The sequence below is a fragment of the Chiloscyllium plagiosum genome, unplaced genomic scaffold (assembly GCF_037043375.1).
Source record: "Chiloscyllium plagiosum isolate Xiang-an unplaced genomic scaffold, Cpla_swu_hap1 HiC_scaffold_27, whole genome shotgun sequence".
Taxonomy (NCBI): domain Eukaryota; kingdom Metazoa; phylum Chordata; class Chondrichthyes; order Orectolobiformes; family Hemiscylliidae; genus Chiloscyllium; species Chiloscyllium plagiosum.
In genome coordinates, this window is record NW_028270165.1 from 45,907,325 (window position 1) to 45,930,961 (window position 23,637).

The 23,637-nt window shown below is 46.0% G+C and overlaps 1 long non-coding RNA gene across 2 annotated transcripts; it reads right to left on the reverse strand.

Annotated features, from left to right (window-relative positions):
• Positions 1 to 3,958: 3,958 nt before the first annotated feature.
• Positions 3,959 to 4,912, reverse strand: LOC148143872 (uncharacterized). Of its 2 annotated transcripts, none has more exons than XR_015751751.1 (3): positions 4,866 to 4,912; positions 4,206 to 4,347; positions 3,959 to 4,003 (listed from the first exon to the last, which is right to left on the reverse strand). It is a non-coding gene; the product is annotated as an uncharacterized LOC148143872 (long non-coding RNA). The 2 variants fall into 2 exon arrangements; XR_015751750.1 differs by lacking the exon at positions 4,866 to 4,912 and adding an exon at positions 4,722 to 4,841.
• Between the last annotated feature and the right edge of the window lie 18,725 nt (positions 4,913 to 23,637).

Sequence of the window (23,637 nt, forward strand, 5' to 3'; positions counted from 1 at the left end):
GCTTCTCCCCTCCAATATTACTTTCTCTCTTCTCCTACCATACCAATCACATTCTCCCCTCTACTCCGCCCCGTCCTCCCCCTCTCCTCCACCTGCTTCCTCCCCCTACCACTCCTCCTCTCTTTCCCGTCTCTCCTCCCCCTTCATGCCTCTTCTCCTTTCCCCTCTCCTTCCCCACTCACTCTTCTCTCTTTCTGCCTCTCCCCTCCATCCCCCTTACTTTCTCCCCTCTCTTTCCCTACCAATCGGCTTCCCCTCTGCTCCGCTCCCATCCTCCCACCCTCTCCTCCCCACCCTCTATCCTTTCCCCCCTCTCCTTCCCCCTCCTTTCCCCCTCTCTCCATCTCCTTCCATTCCTCCACGCTGCCTCCTCACCCCTCTCCTTCACCCCTTTCCCCTTCTCCTTCTCCCTCCCCCCTTAACTCCTCTCCATTCCACCCTCCTTCCCCCTGTCCTTTCCTCCTCTCCCCTTCCCCCCCAATCCTTCGCCCCCACCATTCCCTACCCCTTGCATTCCATCCCCCGCCTCCAACTCTCCTTCCCTCCCTCTCCTTTCCCCCTTCAATCCCTTCCCCCACGCTTTCGCCTCCTCTCCTTTGCCTTTCAAATAGTGCTGTCTCTTTCCTCCCAAGGGATCTTGCTGGCCACTTGAAGATTCAAAGAGTGAAACTTTGGGATCAGGAGACCTCCGAACAAAAGCTTTCTCCAGAGGGGACACGGTCCTGAGACCTAGTCGACAGGCTGCACCCCGAGGGGGCCCACGTGAGTTGTGTGTTTATTTACCCCGAGGGTGAATCTCCACTGGGCGGCCCTGGGTTTTAGGGGCCTCTGGTTAACTGGCTCCTGTCAGATTGCGGCCCTGTCATTTTTAAAACAGATTTGAAGACTGGGGCTAAAATAACTGGCGCCTGGGATTTGGCACAAACACATCAATCCCCAGTGAGTGTCTGACAGACAGGACTCCCCAAGGAGGGAATTAAAACCTTAAATGAAAACTTGATCTAAAGACTTGTTCTAATATCAGAGTAATACTACTTGAGGGATCTTGCTGTGCCTCAAACCACCTGCAGAGTGGCCTACATTGCAACAGTCTCTCCCCCCGAGGAGGGGATTTGATTTGGGAGCCGAAACGTGGGCAGCACGGTGGCACAGTGGTTAGCACTGCTGCCTCACAGCGCCAGAGACCCGGGTTCAATTCCCGACTCAGGCGACTGACTGTGTGGAGCTTGCACATTCTCCCCGTGTCTGCGTGGGTTCCCTCCGGGTGCTCCGGTTTCCTCCCACAGTCCAAAGATGTGCAGGTTAGGTGAATTGGCCATGGTAAATTGCCCATAGTGTTAGGTTAAAAGGGGTAAATGTAGGGGTATGGGTGGGTTGCGCTTAGGCGGGTCGGTGTGGACTTGTTGGGCTGAAGGGTGTGTTTCCACACTGTAAGTAATCTAATCTAGAAACTCGGACGATGAAGAGACAGAGAGAATCCAATCATTCTGCCGTGAGGAATCATCAGACAAGAGCTGGAACGAGAGAGAATAATCAGAAACCGTCCTGTCTCCTTGTTGTTCATTTACACACGCAGATACACACACAACACTCAGACACACAGACCCACACGCAGACAGAAAAGAATTGTGGGGTTCAGGCTGTATCTGGGACTTTTACCATAAGGGGCGAGCTCTGGGCTGGAGGGGGGAGACAAAGGGGCAGAAAGGTTGGAGAGGGAGTTGATGCACAGTCTGATCCCACAGATGATACTGCCTCCATCACTCACTGCAGCTCCCATCTACATTCCCGTGTTCTCTCTCTCTTCCCTACATCTTTCCTTCAATCCCCATCTCTCTCCATCTCCATCCTGTTCATGGTCCCCTGGAGATCCCCTTCCTATTACTCTCTTCCTCCTCACTCTTTTTCCTGGAATTATTTAATCGTTCAGTCTTTCCCAATCTCTCTATCGCTCTCCCTCTCGCTCTCCCTGGGCTTTTTCTCTCTCCCTCCGTCTGTCCTTTTCTCTCTCCCTCCCTGTCGTTCTGTCTCCTCTCCACCAGGTATTTGTTTATTCTGCTTTTTGACTTTCATTCTCTTTGTCTTGTTCTCTCACTGGGTTTTATTCTAACCACCATCCCCCTTTCACCACAACCTGTCCCCCTCTCTCTCTTTCCCCCCCCCCCCATTCTCCACTCCGTCCCTGTCCTCCTGTCCAAGAGGGTGACTTGGACTCCATGCCATGTGGGGGGAGGGAAGGCGATGGGATGGGAAGGTGATTGGGGAGAAGGCGCGAGTGGGAAGGCGATAGGGGGGTAGAAGGGCCATGGGGTGGGGGGTTGGGAAGGCAATGGGGGGGGTGGGATGTCGATGGGGATGTGGGAAGGTGATGGGGGGTGTGAGAACGATGGGGGAGGAGGCGATGGGGGGGTAGGAAGGTAATGGGGAGAATGTGATGGGGGTGGGAAAGCGATTGGGGTGAAGGCGATGGGGGAGAGGCCATGGGGGGAAAAGGTGATGGGGAAGGTGATGGGGGGGAAGGTGATGGGGGGGAAGGTGATGGGGGGGGGGAAGGTGATGGGGGGGGGGAGGTGATGGGGGGGAGGTGATGGGGGGGGAAGGTGATGGCGGGAAGGTGATGGGGGGGAAGGTGATGGGGGGGAAGGTGTTGGGGGGGAAGGTGATGGAGGGGAAGGTGTTGGGGGGGAAGGTGATGGAGGGGAAGGTGATGGGGGGAAGGTGATGGGGGGAAGGTGATGGGGGGGAAGGTGATGGGGGAAGGTGATGGGGGGAAGGTGATGGGGGGGAAGGTGATGGGGGGAAGGTGATGGGGGGAAGGTGATGGGGGAAGGTGATGGGGGGAAGGTGATGGGGGGAAGGTGATGGGGGAAGGTGATGGGGGGAAGGTGATGGGGGGAAGGTGATGGGGAAGGTGATAGTGGGAAGGAAGGTGATAGTGGGAAGGATGGTGATGGGGAGAAGGGTGATGCGGAGAAGGGTGATGGGGAGAAGGGTGACGGGGGTGGGGGGGGAAGGGTGACGGGGGTGGGGGGGAAGGGTGACGGGGATGGGGGAAGGGTGACGGGGATGGGGGGAAGGGTGGCAGGGGAGGGTGACGGGGGGGAGGTGACGGGGAGGGGGAGAAGGGTGACGGGGGAAGAAGGGTGACATGGGTGGAAGGGTGACGGGGGGAAGAAGGGTGACGGGGGAAAGAAGGGTGAGGGGGGGGAAGAAGGGTGACGGGGGGGGAAGAAGGGTGAAAGGGGGGAGGAGAAGGATGATGCGGGAGGAGAAGGATGATGGGGAAGGAGAAGGGTGACAGGGTGGGAGAGGAGAAGGGTGACGGGGAGGAGAGGAGAAGGGTGACGGGGGGGAGAGTACAAGGGTGATGGGGGGGAGAGGAGAAGGGTAACGGGGGGGAGAGGAGAAGGGTGACGGGGGGAGAGGAGAAGGGTGACGGGGGGGAGAGGAGAAGGGTGACGGGGGGAAGAGGAGAAGGGTGACGGGGGGAAGAGGAGAAGGGTGACGGGGGGAGAGGAGAAGGTTGACGGGGGGAGAGGAAAAGGGTGACAGGTGGGGAGGAGAAGCGTGACAGGTGGGGAGGAGATGGGTGACAGGTGGGGAGGAGAAGAGTGACGGGGGGGAGGAGAAGGGTGACAGGTGGGGAGGAGAAGAGTGACGGGGGGGAGAAGGGTGACGAAGGGGGAGGAGAAGGGTGACGGAGTGGGAGGCGAAGGGTGGGGGGGAGGAGAAGGGTGATGGGGGGAGGAGAAGAATGACGGGGGGGGGAGAAGAGACGGGAGGGGAAGGCGACGGGAGGGGGAAGGCGATGGGAGGGTAAGCACGGGTGTGTACGAGCAGGGAAGGGAATAGTGTGTGTAAGAGGGAGCATGAAGAATGAAAGCAATACGGAGCATAGCAGGGTCTGAGTGATGTTTATGAGGGAGGCCACACATACGAGTGGAATAACTTAACAGTACATACCTCAGGGATCTGCAGTGATGAAGCTCTCATTTGACCATAACTGGAAGAAATAACAGTAAACTGTCACAGAGAGTTAAAATACTCATTATTAAAGGTAGCGCAGGTTGGACATTGGCAAAGAGATTGTCATGGAGGACAGGGATTCAGATCCACAGTAAAGAGATCACACCAGGGCCTAACCAATGAATCTCAGCAAAGCACGTTAACTACTGAATGATAGATGAATGCTCAAAAATATTCACCTCTGAATCAGTGTCATTGTACTTCAATGTAAACTCTCTGGCTGGAGCTTGAAGCTGAGAAGTTAGCACAGAACTGGCATCAGAGAAACACTTCAGTTTTCAGTCCTTCCACTATTTTGTAAAATGAGATGACAAAAGAAACCTGTTGAGAGACATTCAAAATAAACAAATGTATCTCTTGGCTTGAGTGTTAAACATCCACCTGTTAAAGGAGTTTCCAAAATCTACCACCATCAGTTCAGGACAGGAATTTACAAAATGATTTGAGAGAGCGAGTATTTTAATGACAAGGTTATGTTGCAGAGATGACTTGAGATATTTGTTAGATGCATCCAAGTTTAAGATATTTTTCTAACCGCCAATGTTGTTCTTCCAAAGATTATTTGGATAGCAGAAGATTGGAATACAGGAAAGAGAAAATTATTAATGAACAGAATTAACCTTCTGTGATAATCACCTCAATGGCGGAGTACCTACCCAGCATTCTCCGCGGTGGTGAATACCCTCTATACTCACTACAGGCGAGGGCGGTGCAGCCGCAGTGCCGGGTTTGTCTCCGTGGGAAATGGGAACAGACGCGCTTTCCCAGACGGTAAGGCTGCAGGAGCTGGACAGAGGGATTCAGACCGAGAATAAACCCTTCCAGCGAGAAGCGAGCACCTTGAAAAATAACTTGTGGGTAAATGGTTTGCAGTTCCGAGGTGAACAGCCGCCATCTTGGCCGGGAATGTGGACGCATGCGCAGAGGGATGTGTGACGTCACGGGGCGGGGCCTGAGGATGATTCATGCAGATGCTGAATACCTGAGACAAGAATCATAGAGATGTACAGTCTGGATACAGAGCCTTCGGTCCAACCCGTCCATACCGACCAGATATCCCAACCCAATCCAGTCCCACCCGCCAGCGCCCGGCCCATATCCCTCCAAACCCTTCCTATTCATATACCCATCCAAATGTCTTTTAAATGCTGCAATTGTACCAGCCTCCACCACTTCCTGTACCACTCTGTGCGTGCAAATGTTGCCCCTTAGGTCTCTTTCATATCTTTCCCCTCTCACCCTAAACCTATGCCCTCTAGTTCTGGACTCCCCCACCCCAGGGAAAAGACTTTGTCTATTTATCCTTTCCATGCCCCTAATGATTTTGTAAACCTCTGTAAGGTCACCCCTCAATCTCCGTCACTCCAGGGAAAACAGCCCCAGACTGTTCAGCTTCTTCCTGTCACTCAAATCCTCCAATCCTGGCAACATCCTTGTAAATCTTTTCTGAACCCTTTCAAGTTTCACAACATCTTTCCAATATGAAGGAGACTAGAATTGCACGCAATATTCCAACAGTGGCCTAACGATGTCATGTACAGCCGCAACATGACCTCCCAACTCCTGTACTCAATACTCTGACCAATAAAGGAAAGCATACCAAGCACCTTCTTCACTATCCTATCTACCTGCGACTCCACTTTCAAGGAGTTATGAACCTGCATTCCAAGGTCTCTTTGTTCATCAACACTCCCTTGGACCTTACTATTAAGTGTATAAGTCTTGCTAAGATTTGCTTTCCCAAAATCCAGAACCTTGCATTTATCCGAATTAAACTCCATCTGCCATTTCTCAGCCCATTGGCCCATCTGGTCAAGATCCTGTTGTAATCTGAGGTAACCTTCTTCACTGTCCACTACACCTCCAATTTTGGTGTCATCTGCAAAGTTACTAACTGTACCTCTTATACTCATATCCAAATCAAGTCAGAAAGTGCTGGAGGAAGTCAGCAAGTCTGACAGGAGATGTGGACAGAGAAACAGAGTTAACCATTCCAGTCCTGTGTGCACCTACTTCAGAACCCATTGCCCAGGTAGTGCAGTATCCTGGGTGATAGCTTTATAACAGCTTCACCCCCAGGTGATCTTTGAAACAAACAACAGTCTACTTGAATCCCTGGATTTTTCTGCAGGTGACATTTTTAACCAACCTGTTCAGACGTGTCATGTCCCACTTGTGAAGCAGGTGGGCCTGGAGAATCCAGGCCTTGTTAGTTCGAGGGGAGTTCCTCAGGGTGGAGTCTAAGGGTCAACCATCTTCAGCTGCTTTGTTAATCACTTCCCCTTCAGAAGTGGGGTTGTTGGTTGACAATTGGACAAAAGTCAGCATCATTTTCAACTGCTCCGATACTGATGGAGCTCATATCCATATGTTCAGGTTGTAAGTTTGCTCACTGAGCTGGTAGGTTTGTTCTCATTGAGAACAATCTTACAACCTGAACCTCAACGTAGCTAAAGAAACACATATCCATATGTAGCAAGACCTGACCAGCATCTAAAATCTGTACGAATGGTAAGTAACAGTCGTATCACATCCGTGCCTGGCAAAGCTCATCTTCAACAAGAGAAAATCCGAGTATCCCTTGTTGACATTCCACAGCAATATCATTGTTGAATCTTCCATGAGCAGCATTCCAGGGATGTAATATTGACCAGAAACTGAACAGGACTAGCCATGCAATTGATACAAGAACAGGGCAGAGGCAAAAAAATCTCGCAGCGTTCAACTCACCTCCTGCCTGCCCACCTTACAAGACGTAAGTCAGGTGTGATACGGAATCCTCTCCACTTGCCTGCTTGTATGCTGCTTCAACAACACAAGAAGCTCATCAACATGTGGGACAAAACAACACTCTTGATTGCCAACAACCTTCCCCATTCCCTTTCTTCCCCACTGATGTACAGTAGCAGCAAAGGGGATCATCTCTTGTGTAACATCCTTCTGGATAGGGGGCTGTGCTGTCCACCAGTTGGCGAGGTACATCCCACAACAGGATTGCACCTCAGGACACACATTGTCTCATGTATGTTGGAACAACAACCTGATTTATTCAGGAAGGTTCCTTTTTGCTTTTGATTTTGCTTTTTGCAACTTTTGATGTGATTGGTAGGAGGTATAGACTAGAGGAACAATGTCTTTCTGAAATTGGATTTGTTTGTTCAGAGATTTTACCCTCTATGGACCGCGATAATATTTGAAAATGATTTCACAGAGAAACAGATTGAAAGAATTGAAAATGAGTGAGTCAAATCAAACATGATATAAAGATCCAACAGAGTCACTTAATTCATTTGGACATCAGGGGAACATGTTTATCTGGTATGTCTGTCAGCAAAGGTCTCACAAAGCATTGTGAGTGGTAAAGACACACACACACATACAAGAGTGTGAGTGTTCCACTGAACTGACTGCAAAAATTATTTAACATTATCGAGTTAACATTCTTTAAAAATCCACAGACAGAGAAGCCATAACTATATTGTGTTTATGGGAAAGGATTCAACAGATTATCCAACTTGGAGATATGTGAGGAGATCAGCACCATGGAAATGTCTGGATTGTGAGAAGGATTGCAAATCCCCAGACCAGCTGGAGATTCATCAACACAGACATTCTGGGGAGAGACTGTTCCCCTGCTCTATGTGTGGGAAGGGATTTACTCTGTCATCCAGCTTCATGTAACACCAGTGGGTTCACACTGACAAGAGACCTTTCCCCTGACTGTGGGGGGAAAAAAACTTTAAGTTGTGTAAAGGTATTAAATTCAATGGTCATAATTTAACATCAACCTGTTCCCATGGAGGAGAAGGTATTCAGCTGTTCCATGTGTGGGAAGGTATTCAATTGGGGATCCAACCTCATGTCAGACAAACGTCTTCATCATCGGGAGAGAAGCGTTGTCTGCTCTGTTTGGGAAGGAATAAACTTCCCAGTTCAGCCGAATGTCAACCGTTGAGTTCACACTGGAGAGAGACCAATCATCTGCTCTGTGTGTGAGAAGGGATTTATTAAATCAGCAAAGCTTCAAATACACGAGCGTGGCCATACTAGAGAGAGAGAGAGAGAGAGAGAGAGAGAGGGAGAGACTGTTCGCCTGCACTGAGTGTAGGAAGGGATTCACTTAGTTATCTGTACTCAGTGAGCACCAGCACATTCACACCGTTTACCTGCTACTTGTGTGGGAAAGAGGTTCCTTCGGTTCTCCAATCTCAGCAGCTATGGCTTTGTTTACATCAATGAGAGAACATGTAAATGCTCTGATTGTGAGAAGAGCTTTATGACTAGCAATGATTTGATGAAACATCAACAAACTCATTGTGGGACGAGGCCGTTCACCTGCACTGTGTGTAGCAAGGGATTCAATTATTCATTCCCACGTGTGACACTCCAGTTAAGGGGAATCCGTTTAGCTGAGTTGGCTGTATTGTTGGTTTACAAAGCAGTGTGATGTGGACAGCGTGGGTTCAATTCCCATTACCAGTTTGAGGCTGCTATGAAGGACTCTTCCCTTGCCTGAGGTTTGGTCAAATCATCATGAGTCGCTTCTCTCTGTAATGAAGAGAGCAGCCCCTGTGGTCTCGGAAGACTATGGTGAAACACACATTCCAGTGAGGTAACATGTGATTGTATTCTGCTGTTACTGCATCCAGAACTGGACTGTCTTTATTCGGTCAGCAATAGTTTACTTCATTGGATGTGAATTGTCTCTTTAACTGAACTGGTGTTTAATTGTTCAGGTATCAATCACATCAAAAACACAGTTTTTACCAACTGATTTCTCTCCGGTGAGATGAGACCGATTGATATCAATTTCCTGCCCTGTTCTTGGGTCTTTTATTCATGGCAAAGGCTTGATTTGTATTTCTAAATGTATTTTCTGAATTTCTGAATGTGCTTCATAGCAACTTCAAGCAAAGTCTTTGTGAGGTGTAGTCACTGTTGTGGGAGATATAGCAGCTGTACATCTCTAAGGCTCATTTAGGGATCCGCTTCCCTGTACCAACTCTCCCATTTACCAATCCCACACAAATTCAGGAACTGCACCAACTCTCCCATTGAGTGTTATCATGCCCCAGGTCTCCCACTTAGAATTTAATGGCACCTGCATAAATTCTCCAGTTATTGTTGCCCTGCATCAATTCCTTCCATTTAGTTGTTCCCTGACGTACGGATGCCCTGCAGATTTGTTTTTCATTCAGTGATGCAGTGTACTGAATCTCCAATTTACCAATACTTGCGACATTTCTTCTTTTTATTGATTCCCTTGCCTCTATTCCCCAATTTAGACATGCTCTGCTCCAATTTTCCAATATATTAGCACTCCCACCAACTTTCTAATGTAATGGCACTGTGCAACAGATCTCCCAAATATTGTTTCCACCAAATCTCCCAGTTACCATGTCCCTGTACAAATTCTTCCATTTACTGATACATTAGTTCGATTCTACCATTTAAGGGTGCGCTACTCTAATTCTCCCATTTACTGTTGCCATGCACCAATTCCCTAATTTAGCTCCACTGTGCACCAGATATCTCATTTACTGATGGTCCACACCAATTCTCCAATTCAGTGTTGCTTAGCACCATTTCCCCCAATTACTGACGTCCTGTACAAGTTCTCCATTCAGTGTTGCCTTACACCAATCCTCATACTGACTGATGCCCTCGCCCAATTTAGGGTTGCCCTAATCTAAATTTCCACATGGTAATGTCCTGCCCCAATTCTCCCATTTAGTGCAACACAGCATAACACACCCATTTAGAGCTGAACGGCACTAATTCACTCTTTATCTGATGGTCTGTTGCCCTAAAATTCTCACATTTCAGTAAGCCCTTTCCCAATTTTTTTCCATTTCGTAGTTTCTTGCAATGATTCGCCAATTTAGTGGTGAGCTGCCATAATTCTTAAATGTAGGCGTGGACATGTTGGACTGAAGGGTCTGTTTCCATGCTGTACATCTCTAAGCCTCCAATTACTGGTCCGGTTCCCTGCACCAATTCTCCCATTTACCAATTCTGCACTTTTTCGGGAATTTCACCAACTCACCAAGTGAGGTTATCCTGCCCCAGTCCTCCCACTTGGAATTTAAAGGCACCTGCATGAATTCTCCAATTATTGATGCACTGCATCAATTCCTTCCGTTTAGTTGTTCTCTGATACACATCTTCCACGTACGGATGACCTGCTGATTTCGTTTTCATTTAGTGATGCATTAAACTGAATCTCCATTTTACCAATGCTGGCAACATTTCTTGTTTTTATTGATTCCTTGGCCCCTATTTCCCAATTTAGACATGCTCTGCTCTAATTTTCCAATATATTGGCACTCCTACCAATTTTCTAATGCAACGGCTGTGCAACAGATCTCCCATTTATTGTTTCCACCAAATCTCCCATTTACTCATATCCCTGTACTAATTCTTCCATTTACTGATGCCCTAGCCCGATTCTACCATTTAAGGGTGCGCTACTCTAATTCTCCCATTTACTGTTCCCATGCACCAATTCTCTAATTTAGCTCCACTGTGCACTATGTCTCTCATTTACTGATGGCCCACACCTATTCTCCAATTCAGTGTTACCTCGCACCATTTCCCCCAATTACTGACGTCCTGAACAAGTTCTCCATTCAGTAATGCCTTACACCAATCCTCATCCTAACTGATGCCCTCGCCCAATTTAGGGGTGCCCTACTCTCATTCCCGCATCAAGTATTGTCATATCCCAATTCTCCCATTTAGTGCTACACTGCACCAATTCTCCCATTTACTGCAAAACTGAAACTCTCCCATTTGGTGCTAACTGCACCAATTTACCATTATCGGATGCCCAGTTCCAAATCCTCTTATTTCGATATGCCTTTGCCCAATTCTTCCATTTAGTAGTTCCTTGGAATGATTCTCTAATTTCGTGGAGTGCTGCCAGAATTCTAAAATTCAGTCATAGACAAGTTGGACTGAAGTGTCTGTTTCCATGTTGTACATCTCTATGATTGTACGACTCTATTTATGACTCCGCTGCTCTGCACCATTTCTCCCATTTACCAATCCTGCACAAATCCTGAAACTGCACCAACTCTCCCATTGAGTATTATCCTGCCCAGTGTAAAGGCACCGGCATGAATTCTCAAATTACTGATGCCCTGCATCAATTCCTTCCATTTAATTGTTCCCTGAAACACTTCCTCCACGTACGGGTGCCCTGCTGAATTGTTTAAATTTAGTGATGCACTCCAATTTACCGATGCTTGCAACATTTCTTTTTATTGATGCCCTGCCCCTATTCCCCAATTTAGACACGCTCTACTCCAATCTTCTAGTATATGAAGATTATATTAGAATCTTCACCAGTTTACCAATGTAATTGCTCTGTGCACCGAATCTCCCATTTATTGATTCCCACCAAGTCTCCCATTTACTCATACTCCTGTACTAATTCTTCCATTTATTGATGCCCGAGCCTGATTCTACCATTTAACGGTGCCATTTATGGCGGCTCAGTGGCACAGTGGTTAGCACTGCTGCCTCACAGCGCCGAAGCCCCGGTTTCATTTTCCGCCTCGGGCAACTGTCTGTGTGGAGTTTGCACATTCTCCCCGTGTCTGCGTGGATTTCCTCCGATTTCCTCCCACAGACCAAAGATGGGCAGGTTAGGTGAATTGGCCATGCTAAATTGCCGATAGTGTTAGGAAAAGGGGTAAATGTAGGGCAATTGGTCTGGGTGGGTTCCTCTTTGGAGGGTCGGTGTGAACTTGTTGGGCCAAACGGCTTGTTTCTACACTGTAAGAAATCTAATCATACCCTAATTCTCCCATTTCCTGTTGCCATGCATCCATTCTCTAATTTCGCTCCACTGTGCCCCAGGTCTTCCATTCAGTATTTCTCTGCAACAATTCTCCCATTTCGTAGTCCGCTGCCAGAATTCTCTAATCTTGGGACCCCTACATCATATCTCCAAATTACCGATCTAGCTTCCAGTGAGTAGTGAACAGCACCAACTCCCCCATTTCGAGGTACAGTGTATTGAATCTGGACGACTAATCCTTTGCAACATTTGTCCTATTTACTGATTCACTGCCCGTGTTCTCCCATTTGCTCCAATTCTCGAAGTTATCAGCACCCTGCACCAGGTCTTTCATTTACTGTTACCCCACACCAATTCTTCAATTCGGTGTTGCTTCGTACTATTTCCCTCAATTACTGATGTCCTGAACAGGTTCAGTGGCGCCTTACCCCAATCCTCATATTGACTGATGCCCTCGCCCAATTTAGGGGTGCCCTACTCTAAATCTCTCAAAAGGTATTGTCCTGTCCCAATTCTCCCACTTAGTTGCAACACATCATAACTCACCCATTTAGCACTGAACTGCACTAATTCACCCATTATCTGATGGCCTGTTGCAAATTCTCACATTTCGATAAGCCCTTTCGAAATTTATCCACTGTAGAACTTACAGAATTCTTAAATTTAGGTATGGACAAGTTGGACTGAAGGGTCTGTTTCCGTGCTGTACATCTCTAAGGTTGTAATTAGTGCTCCTCTTCCCTGCACCAGTTCTCCCATTTACCATTCCTGCATTAATTCGGGAATTTCACCAACTCACCCCTTGAGGTTATCCTGCCCCAATCCTCCCACTTAGAATGTCATGGCAACTGCATGAACTCTCCAATTATTTTTGCCCTGCATCAATTCCTTCCATTTAGTTGTTCCCTGATAGACATCTTCCACGTACGGGTGCCCTGCTGATTTTTTTATTTCATTTAGTGATGCACTGAACTGAATCTCCAATTTACTGATGCTTGCAACATTTCTTCTTTTTATTGATACCCTGCCTCTATTCCCCAAGTTAGACCAGCTCTGCTCCAATTTTCTAATATATTGGCACTCCCACCAATTTTCTAATGCAACTCTTCTGTACAACAGATCTCCCATTTATTGTTTCCACCAAATCTCCCATTTACTTATATCCCTTACTAATTCTTCCATTAACTGATGCCCGAGCCCGATTCTACCATTTAAGGGTGCGCTACTCTAATTCTCCCATTTACTGGTGCCATGCACCAATTCTCTAATTTAGCTCCATTGTGCACGAGGTCTCTCATTTACTGATGTCCCGCATCAATTCTCCAATTCAGTGTTTCTTACACCATTTCCCCCAATTACTGACGTCCTGAACAAGTTCTCTACTCAGTGTTGCCTTACACCAATCCTCACACTGACTGATGCCCTCGCCCAATTTAGGGGTGTCCTACTCTCATTCCTGCATCAAGTATTGTCCTGTCCCAATTCTCCCATTTAGTGCAACACAGCATAACCCACCCATTTAGTGCTGAATTGCACTAATTCTCCCATTATCTGATGCCCTGTTGCAAATTCTCACACATTTCGATAAGCCCTTTCCCACTTTTTCCATTTAGTAGTTTCTTGAAATGATTCTTCAATTTAGTGGAGCACTGTCAGAATGCTTAAATTGAGCCGTGGACAAGTTGGACTGAAGGGTCAGTTTCCGTGCTGTACATATCTAAGGCTGTAATTAGTGCTCCGCTGCCCTGCACCAATTCTCCCACTTATCAATCCTGCACGAATTCGGGAATTTCACCAACTCACCCATTGAGGTTATCCTGCCCCAGTCCTCCCACTTAGAATTTAATGGCACCTGCATAAATGCTCCAATTATTGTGGCCCTGAATCAATTCCTCCCATTTAGTTGTTTCCCGATACACATCTTCCACCTACAGATGCTGTGCTGATTATTTTTTGTTTTCATTTCGTGATGCACTGAACTGAATGTCTAATTTATCAATGCTTGCAACATTTCTTCTTTTTATTAATTCCCTGCCCCCTATTCCCCAATTTAGACATGCTCTGCTCCAATTTTCCAATATATTGGCACTCCTACCAATTTTCTAATGTAACGGCACTGTGCACAAGATCTCCCATTTATTGTTCCTACCAAGTCTCCCATTTACTCATATCCCTGTACTAATCCTTCCATTTACTGATGCCCGAGCCCGATTCTACCAATTAAGGGTGTGCTACTCTAATTCTCCCATTTCCTGTTGCCATGCACCAATTCTCTAATTTAGCTCCACTGTGCACCAGGTCTCTCATTTACTGATAGCCCGCACCAATTCTCCAATTCAATGTTGCTTAGCACCATTTTCCCCAATTACTGACGTCCTGAACAAGCTCTCCATTCAGTGTTGCCTTACAGCAATCCTCATATTGACTGATGCCCTCGCCCAATTTAGGGGTGCCCTACTCTCATTCCCGCATCAAGTATTGTCCTGTCCCAATTCTCCCATTTACTGAAAAACTGAAACTCTCCCATTTGGTGCTAACTGCACCAATTTGCCATTATCAGTTACCCCGTTCCAAATTCTCTTATTTCGATAAGCCCTTGCCCAATTCTCCCATTTAGTAGTTCCTTGGACTGTTTCTCCAATTTCGTGGAGCGCTGCCAGAATTCTAAAATTGAGTCATACACAAGTTGGACTGTAGTGTCCGTTTCCATGTTGTACATCTCTATGATTGTATGACTCTATTTATGGCTCTGCTGCTCTGCATCATTTCTCCCATTTACCAATCCTGCACAAATCCTGAAACTGCACCAACTCTCCCATTGAGTATTATACTGCCCTATTTAAAGGCACCGACATGAATTCTCCAATTACTGATGCCCTGCATCAATTATTCCATTTAGTTGTTCCCTGAAACACTCCTTCCACGTACGGGTGCCCTGCTGAATTGTTTTCTTTTAGTGATGCACTGAACTGAATCTCCAATTTACCGAACCTTGCAACATTTCTTCTTTTTATTGATTCCCTGCCTCTATTCCCCAGTTTAGACATGCCCTGCGCACTTTTCTGATATTAACACTCCCACCAGTTTTCCAAAGTAATGGCACTGTACACCATATCTCCCATTTATTCATTCTCGCCAAATCTCCCATTTACTCATCCCCCTGTACTAACTCTTCCATTTACTGATGCCCGAGCCCGATTTACCATTTAAAGGTGCGCTACTCTAATTCTCCCATTTACTGGTGCCATGCACCCATTTTGTATTTTAGCTCCACTGTGCACCAGGTCTTCCATTTTTTATTCCTCTCCAACACTTCATCAATTTACTAGTCTGCCGCCAGAATTCTCTAATCTTTGTGATCCCTGCATCATATCTACAAATTACCGATCCTACATATATCCTCCCTTTAGTGGTGATCTGCACCAATGCTCCCATTTCGTGGTGCACTGTGTTGAATCTAGAACACTAATCCTTTGCAACGTTTGTCCTATTTACTGATTCACTGCCCGTGTCCTCCCATTTGCTCCAATTCTCGAAGTTATCAGCACCCTGCACCAGGTCTCTCATTTACTGTTACCCCACACCAATTCTCCAAATCAGTGTTGCTCAGCACCATTTCCCCCAATTACTGATGCCCTGAACAAGTTCCCCTCACAGTGTTCCCTGACACGAATCCTCATACTGACTGACGCCCTCGCCCAATTTAGGGGTGCCCTACTCTAAATCTCCCATCAAGTATTGTCCTGCCCGAATTCTCCCATTTAGTGTTACACTGCACCAAATCTCCCATTATCTGATGCCCTGTTACATTTCTCGCATTTCCCAATCCTGTACAAATCCTGGAACTGCACCAATTCTCCCATTGAGTGTTATCCTGCCCCAGTTCTCCCACTTCGAATTTAAATGGCACCTGCATGAATTCCCCAATTATTGATGCCCTGCATTTTCTTTTCATTTAGTGATGCACTGATCTGAATCTCCAGTTAACTGATGCTTGCAACACTTCTTTTTATTGAAGGTTGAAGAGGGTGGTGCGGGAGGGTTGCTTTTCAGACTGGAGGCCTGTGACAAACGGTGTGGCACAAGGATCGGTGCTGGGTCCACTGTTGTTTTGTCATTTATATAAATGATTTGGATGTGACCACAGGACGAATGGTTAGTAAGTTTGCAGATGACAGTAAAATTGGAGGTGTGGACGACAGTGAAGATGGTTACCTCAGAGGGCAACGGGATCTTGATCAGATGGGTCAATGGGATTAGGAGTGGCAGATGGAGATTAATTTAGATAAATGTGAGGTGCTGCATTTTGGAAAGGCAAAAGAGAGCAGGGCTTATACACTTAATGGACAAGGTACTGGGGTGTGGCTAAACAAATAGACCTGGACTGCAGCTTCATAGATCATTGAAGGTGTACTAACATTTCGATAGGATAGCGAAGAAGGCGTTTGGCATTTTTGTCTTTATTGCTCTGTTAATTGTGTAAAGTCGTTGGGAGGTCATGTTGCGGTATTGGTTCAGCCACTATTGGTATGTAGTGTGCAATTCTGAACTCCCTCCTGGAAGAAGGGTTTTGTGAAACTTTAAAGGATTCAGAAAAGATTTACAAGGATGTTGCCAAGGTTGGAGGGTTTGAACTCGAGGTTCAGACTGTATAGGTTGGTGCTATTATCCCTGGAGCGTCAGTGGCTGAGGGGTAACCTTATAGAGGTTCACAAAATCATGAAGGACCCTCAATAGGGTAAAAAGGCAAGGTGATTTCCCTGTGGTGGGTGAGTCCAGAAGCAGATGGCACCTGTTAAAGTTGAGAGGGGAAACATAAAAGGACATAAGGGGAACATTTTTTCACGCAGAGGGCACTATGTGCATGAGCTGCCAGAGAAAGTAGTGGAGGCTAGTACAATTACAACATTTATAAGGTATCTGGGTGGGTGTAGGAAGTAAAAAGGGTTCAGAGGAACATGGGCCAAATTCTGACAAATAGGATGAGATTGACATCGGATATCAGTTCGGCATGGATGTGTTGGTCTGAATGATTTGTTTCGAAGCTTATATTGCTCTGAGTGGGTTGAGCTCCGGATTGTGGACTTATGAAGCAGAAAATAAAGTATGGCACAGAGTTAGACCGAGAAATCCTGCTGATCTCATCAGCTTTATACTGTTTTCCTGATCCTCCTCCTTCAATCAATGCATTCTTCAGATCCTCATTCAGAATTCCTGGAGCTCTGTAACTAGCCTGGAACAGTGTATTGAAAGTCCTATTGCAGTCCACACGAGGTACCTTTCCCACTGCCCTGCTCCCACAGCCTGCAATGCTGCAGACTGAGCAGACAACCCGAAGCACAATGATGAGCTCCTTCCGGCCCACAGCCCTCCTTCTCACTGAATGAAGACAATACCAGAAGCAGAATCCAGCTCTTGTTGGAGCCTTGAATACCTGATTCTGTCTCACTGAATGAAGATTGGACTCAGAAACAGAAATGAAATCAACTTCCTATCTGCATTGTGTCACTCTTTAAGATCTCTGTGTGTCTGAGTTCAGGTCATTTGATTGGAGACTGCGGATAGTGGGTCCCCAGTGAAATGGAAAGAATGATGGAGGAGCTCACTGAGGGACATCTCTCAAAGTGAGAATCAGAAAGTTGCTATTCCACATTGGAAGGGTTTAAGGTGAATTGATGGTTCAGAAAAATGTTATACGGATGTTTTTAAAACTTAGGAACTCTGACTGTTTTGTGGCTGGAGTTTATTTTATCCTTGTATAGATTTGACACATTAATCCTCCCTCCCCATCACTACAGAAGCTGTTGGAACTGTTCAGTGTTTCCAGCGGCTTCTGTAATTATTTCAGATTCTTGACGGGAGCAGTCTCTCACTTTTCGAACAAAACAAACCCATCCTTGTGCTGCACCCAATATTTCTATAAGAAATGGGAAGCAGCAGAGGGGAAAGCTTCCGAGATGCCGAGCAATGCTGCCCGGTTCCACACTGCAATTCACAGGAACCATCGCCAGGAAAAGCAAGAAGCAATCTGACAGATGCAGTCACTTTCCTTTTAAAACCGCTTTAGAAACCACAACACTACGATGGTCGGGAAGCAATCCCGGGTAAACTGCTTATAAGGCAGCCATGCTCACCATTATACCACCAACATCCTGCTATCGCCCCAAGGAACTACTAAGTGGAAGGATTGGGCAAGGGCTTATCGAAATAAAAGAGTTTGGAACGGGGCATCTGATATTGTCAAATTAGTGCAGTTAGACCCATATGGGAGAGTTTCATTTCGCAGTAAATGGGAGAATTGGTGTAGTGTCGCACTAAATGGGAGGATTGGGACAGGACAATACTTGATGCGGGAATGAGAGTAGGGCACGCCCTAAATTGGGCGAGGGCATCAGTCAGTATGAGGGATGGTGTAAGGCAACACTGAATGGAGAACTTGTTCAGGACGTCAGTAATTGAGGGAAATGGTGCTCAGCAACACTGAATTGGAGAATTGATGCGGGACATCAGTAAATGAGAGACCTGGTGCACAGTGGAGCTAAATTAGAGAATTGGTGCATGGCACCAGTAATTGGGAGAATTAGAGAAGCGCACCCTTAATTGGTAGAATCGGGCTCGGGTATCAGTTAATGGAAGAATTAGTCCAGGGATATGGGTAAATAGGAGATTTGTTGGAAACAATAAAAGGGTCATCTGGTGCACAATGCCATTACATTAGAAAATTGATGGGAGTGCCAATATATTGGAAAATTGGAGCAGAGCATTGGGGAATAGGGGTCAGGGAATCAATAAAAAGAAGAAATGTTGCAAGCATCGGTAAATTGGAGATTCAGTTCAGTGCATCACCAAATGGAAAAAAATCAGCAAGACACCTGTACGTGGAAGATGTGTATCAGGGAACAACTAAATGGAAGGAATTGGTGCAGGGCAACAATAATTGGAGAATTCATGCAGGTGCCATTAAACTCCAAGTGGGAGGACTTGGGCAGGATAACCTCAATGGGTGAGTTCGTGAAATTCCCGAATTAGTGCAGGATTGGTAAATGGGAGAATTGGTGCAGGGAAACGGAGCACTAATTACAGCCTTAGAGATGTACAGACCCTTCAGTCCAACATGTCCACGCCAAAATTTAAGAATTCTGGCAGCTCTCCACTAAATTGGAGAATCATTGCAAGAAACTACTAAATGGAAAAGTTGGGAAAGAGCTTATCGAAATGTGAGAATTTGCAACAGGGCATCAGATAATGGGCAATTAGTGCAGTTCAACACTAATTGGGTGCGTTATGCTGTGTTGCACTAAATGGGAGAATTGGGGCAGGGAGATTTAGAGTAGCGCACCCCTAAATTGGGCGAGGGCATCGGTCACTATGAGGATTGGTGTAAGGCAACACTGAATGGAGAACTTGTTCAGGACGTCAGTAATTGGACAAAATGGTGCTAAGCAACACTGAATTGGAGAATTGGTGTGGGGTATCAGTCAATGAAAGACCTGGTGCAGGGTGCTGATAACTTCGAGAATTGGAGCAAATGGGAGAACACGGGCAGTGAATCAGTAAATAGAACAAATGTTGCAAAGGATTAGTGATCCAGATTCAATACAGTGCACCACGAAATGGGGGAGTTGGTGCAGTTCATTACGAAAGGGGGGATATTTGCAGGTTGGGTAATTTGGCGATATGATGCAGGGATTGCCAAGATTAGAGAATTCTGGCAGCGGACGACTACATGGGAGAATTGTTGCAGAGAAATACTGAATGGAAGACCTGGTGCAGAGTGGAGCGAAATTAGAGAATGGGTTCATGGCAACAAGAAATGGGAGAATGAGAGTAGGGCACCCTTCAATGGTAGAATCGGGCTTGGGCATCAGTAAATGGAAGGATTAGTACAGGGATATGAGTCAATTTGAGATTTGGTGGGTTCAATAAATGGGAGATTCGGTGCACAAAGCCATTACATTGGAAAATTGGTGGGAAAGTCTTCATATTAGAAAATTGGAGCAGAGCATGTCTAAATTGTGGAATGGGGCAGGGAATCAATAAAAAGAAATGTTGCAAGCATCGGTAAAATGGAGATTCAGTTCAGTGCATCACTAAATGAACAAATATAATCAGCAGGGCACCCGTACTATGAAAATGTGTATCATGGAACAACAAAATGGAAGGAATTGATGCAGAGCAACAATAATTGGAGAATTCATGCAGGTGCCGTTAAATTCTAAGTGGGAGGACTGGGGCAGGATAAGGTCAATGGGTGAATTCGTGAAATTCCCGAATTAGTGCAGGATTGGTAAATGGGAGAAATGGTGCAGGGAAGGAAAGCACTAATTACAGCCTTAGAGATGTACAGCACGGAAACAGACCCTTCAGACCAACTTGTCCACGCCTAAATTTAAGAATTCTGTAAGCTCTACACTAAATTGGAGAATCATTGCAATAAAATACGAAATGGATAAATTTCGACAGGGCTTATAGAAAAGTCGGAATTTTCAACAGGACATCAGATAATGGGTGAATTAGTGCAGTTCAGTGCTAATTGGGTGAGTTATGCTGTGTTGCACTAAATGGGAGAATTGGGGCAGAACAATACATTTTGGAAGATTTAGATTAGGGCGCCCCTAAATTGGGGGAAGGCATCAGTCAGTATGGGGGTTGGTGTAAGGCAGCACTGAGCCTGTTCAGGACATCATTAATTGAGGGAAATGCAATACTGATTTGGAGAATTGGTGTAGGGTATCAGTAAATGAGAGACCTGGTGCAGGGTGCTGATAACTTCGAGAATTGGAGCAAATGGGAGGACACGGGAAGTGAATCAGTAAATAGGGCAAATGTTGCAAAGAATTAGTGTCAGAGATTCAATAAAGTGCATCACGAAAAGGGGGAGTTGGTGCAGTTCACCACGAAAGGGAAGATATGTGCAGGATCGGTAATTTGGAGATTTGATGCAGGGATCGCAAGATGAGAGAATTCTAGCAGCAGGCTACTAAATGGGAGAATTGTTGTGGGGAAATACTGAATGGAAGAACTGGTGCTCAGTGGGGCTAAATTAGAGAATGGGTGCGTGGCACCAGGAAACAGGAGAATTAGAGTAGGGCACCCTTAAATGGTCTAATCGGGCTCGGGCATCAGTAAATGGAAGAATTGGCACAGGGATATGAGTAAATGGGTGATTTGGTGGAAACAGTAAATGGGAGATTCAGTGCAGAGTGCCATTATATCTGAAAATTGGTGGGAGTGCCAACATAATTTCTATAATACAGGAGGACGCAGAGACGTTGCCCAATTTTCTTTATTTTCAATAATACAGGAGGAAGCAGAGACGCTGCTCCAGCTCCTTTATTTTCTATAATACAGGAGGAAGCAGAGACGCTGCTCCAGCTCCTTTATTTTCAATAATACAGGAGGAAGTAGTGACGCTGCTCCATCTCCTTTATTTTCAATAATACAGGAGGAAGCAGAGACGCTGTTCCAGCTCCTTTATTTTCTATAATACAGGAGGAAGCAGTGACGCTGCTCCACCTCCTTTATTTTCAATAATACAGGAGGAAGCAGAGACACTGCTCCAGCTCCTTTATTTTCTATAATACAGGAGGAAGCAGTGACGCTGCTCCATCTCCTATATTTTCAATAATACAGGAGGAAGCAGAGACGCTGCTCCAGCTCCTTTATTTTCTATAATACAGGAGGAAGCAGAGACGTTGCTCCATCTCCTATATTTTCAATAATACAGGAGGAAGCAGAGACGCTGCTCCAGCTCCTTTATTTTCTATAATACAGGAGGAAGCAGAGACGCTGCTCCATCTCCTTTATTTTCAATAATACAGGAGGAAGCAGAGACGCTGCTCCATCTCCTTTATTTTCAATAATACAGGAGGAAGGAGAGACACTGCTCCTGCTTCTTTATTTTCTATAATACAGGAGGAAGCAGAGACGCTGCTCAAGCTCCTTTATTTTCTATAATAAAGGAGGAAGCAGAGACGCTGCTCCAGCTCCTTTAATTTCTATAATACAGGAGGAAGCAGTGACGCTGCTCCAGCTCCTTTATTTTCTACAATACAGGAGGAAGCAGTGACGCTGCTCCAGCTCCTTTATTTTCTATCATACAGGAGGAAGCAGTGACGCTGCTCCAGCTCCTTTATTTTCTATAATACAGGAGGAAGCAGTGACGCTGCTTCAGCTCCTTTATTTTCTATAATACAGGAGGAAGCAGAGACGTTGCTCCAGCTCTTTTATTTTCAATAATACAGGAGGAAGCAGAGACGCTGCTCCAGCTCCTTTATTTTCAATAATACAGGAGGAAGCAGTGACGCTGCTCCAGCTCCTTTATTTTCTATAATACAGGAGGAAGCAGTGACGCTGCTCCGGCTCCTTTATTTTCTATAATACAGGAGGAAGCAGAGACGCTGCTCCAGCTCCTTTATTTTCTATGATACAGGAGGAAGCAGAGACGTTGCTCCATCTCCTTTATTTTCAATAATACAGGAGGAAGCAGAGACGCTGCTCCAGCTCCTTTATTTTCTATAATACAGGAGGAAGCAGTGACGCTGCTCCAGCTCCTTTATTTTCTATAATACAGGAGGAAGCAGTGACGCTGCTCCAGCTCCTTTATTTTCTATAATACAGGAGGAAGCAGTGACGCTCCTCCAGCTCCTTTATTTTCTATAATACCGGAGGAAGCAGTGACGCTGATCCATCTCCTTTATTTTCAATAATACAGGAGGAAGCAGTGACGCTGCTCCAGTTCCTTTATTTTCTATAATACAGGAGGAAGCAGAGACGTTGCTCCATCTCCATTATTTTCAATAATACAGCAGGAAGCAGAGACGCTGCTCCAGCTCCTTTATTTTCAATAATACAGGAGGAAGCAGTGACGCTGCTCCACCTCCTTTATTTTCTATATTTCAGGTGGAAGCAGTGTCGCTGCTCCACCTCCTTAATTTTCTATACTACAGGAGGAAGCAGTGACGCTGCTCCACCTCCTTTATTTTCTATAATACAGGAGGAAGCAGTGTCGCTGCTCCACCTCCTTTATTTTCTATACTACAGGAGGAAGCAGTGACGCTGCTCCAACTCCTTTATTGTCTATAACACAGGAGGAAGCAGAGACGCTGCTCCAACTCCTTTATTTTTTATCATACAGGAGGAAGCAGAGACACGGCTCCACCTCCTTTATTTTCCATAATACAGGAGGAAGCAGAGACGCTGCTCCAGCGCCTTTATTTTCTATTATACAGGAGGAAGCAGAGACACTGCTCCAGCTCCTTTATTATCCATAATACGGGAGGAAGCAGAGACGCTGCTCCAGCTCCTTTATTTTCTATAATACAGGGGGAAGCAGTGACGCTGCTCCACCTCCTTTATTTTCTATCATACAGGAGGAAGCAGAGACGCTGCTCCATCTCCTTTAATTTCTATAATACAGGAGGAAGCAGAGACACTTCTCCATCTCCTTTATTTTCTATAATACAGGTGGAAGCAGAGACACTGCTCCACCTCCTTTAATTTCTATAATACAGGTGGAAGCAGAGACACTGCTCCATCTCCTTTATTTCCTATAACACAGGTGGAAGCAGAGACACTGCACCATCTCCTTTATTTCCTATAATACAGGTGGAAGCAGAAACACTGCTCCACCTCCTTTATTTTCTGTAATACAGGTGGAAGCAGTGACACTGCTCCAGCTTCTTTATTTTCTATAATACAGGAGGAAGCAGAGACACTGCTCCATCTCCTTTATTTCCTATAATACAGGTGGAAGCAGAGACACTGCTCCACCTCCTTTATTTTCTATAATACAGGTGGAAGCAGCG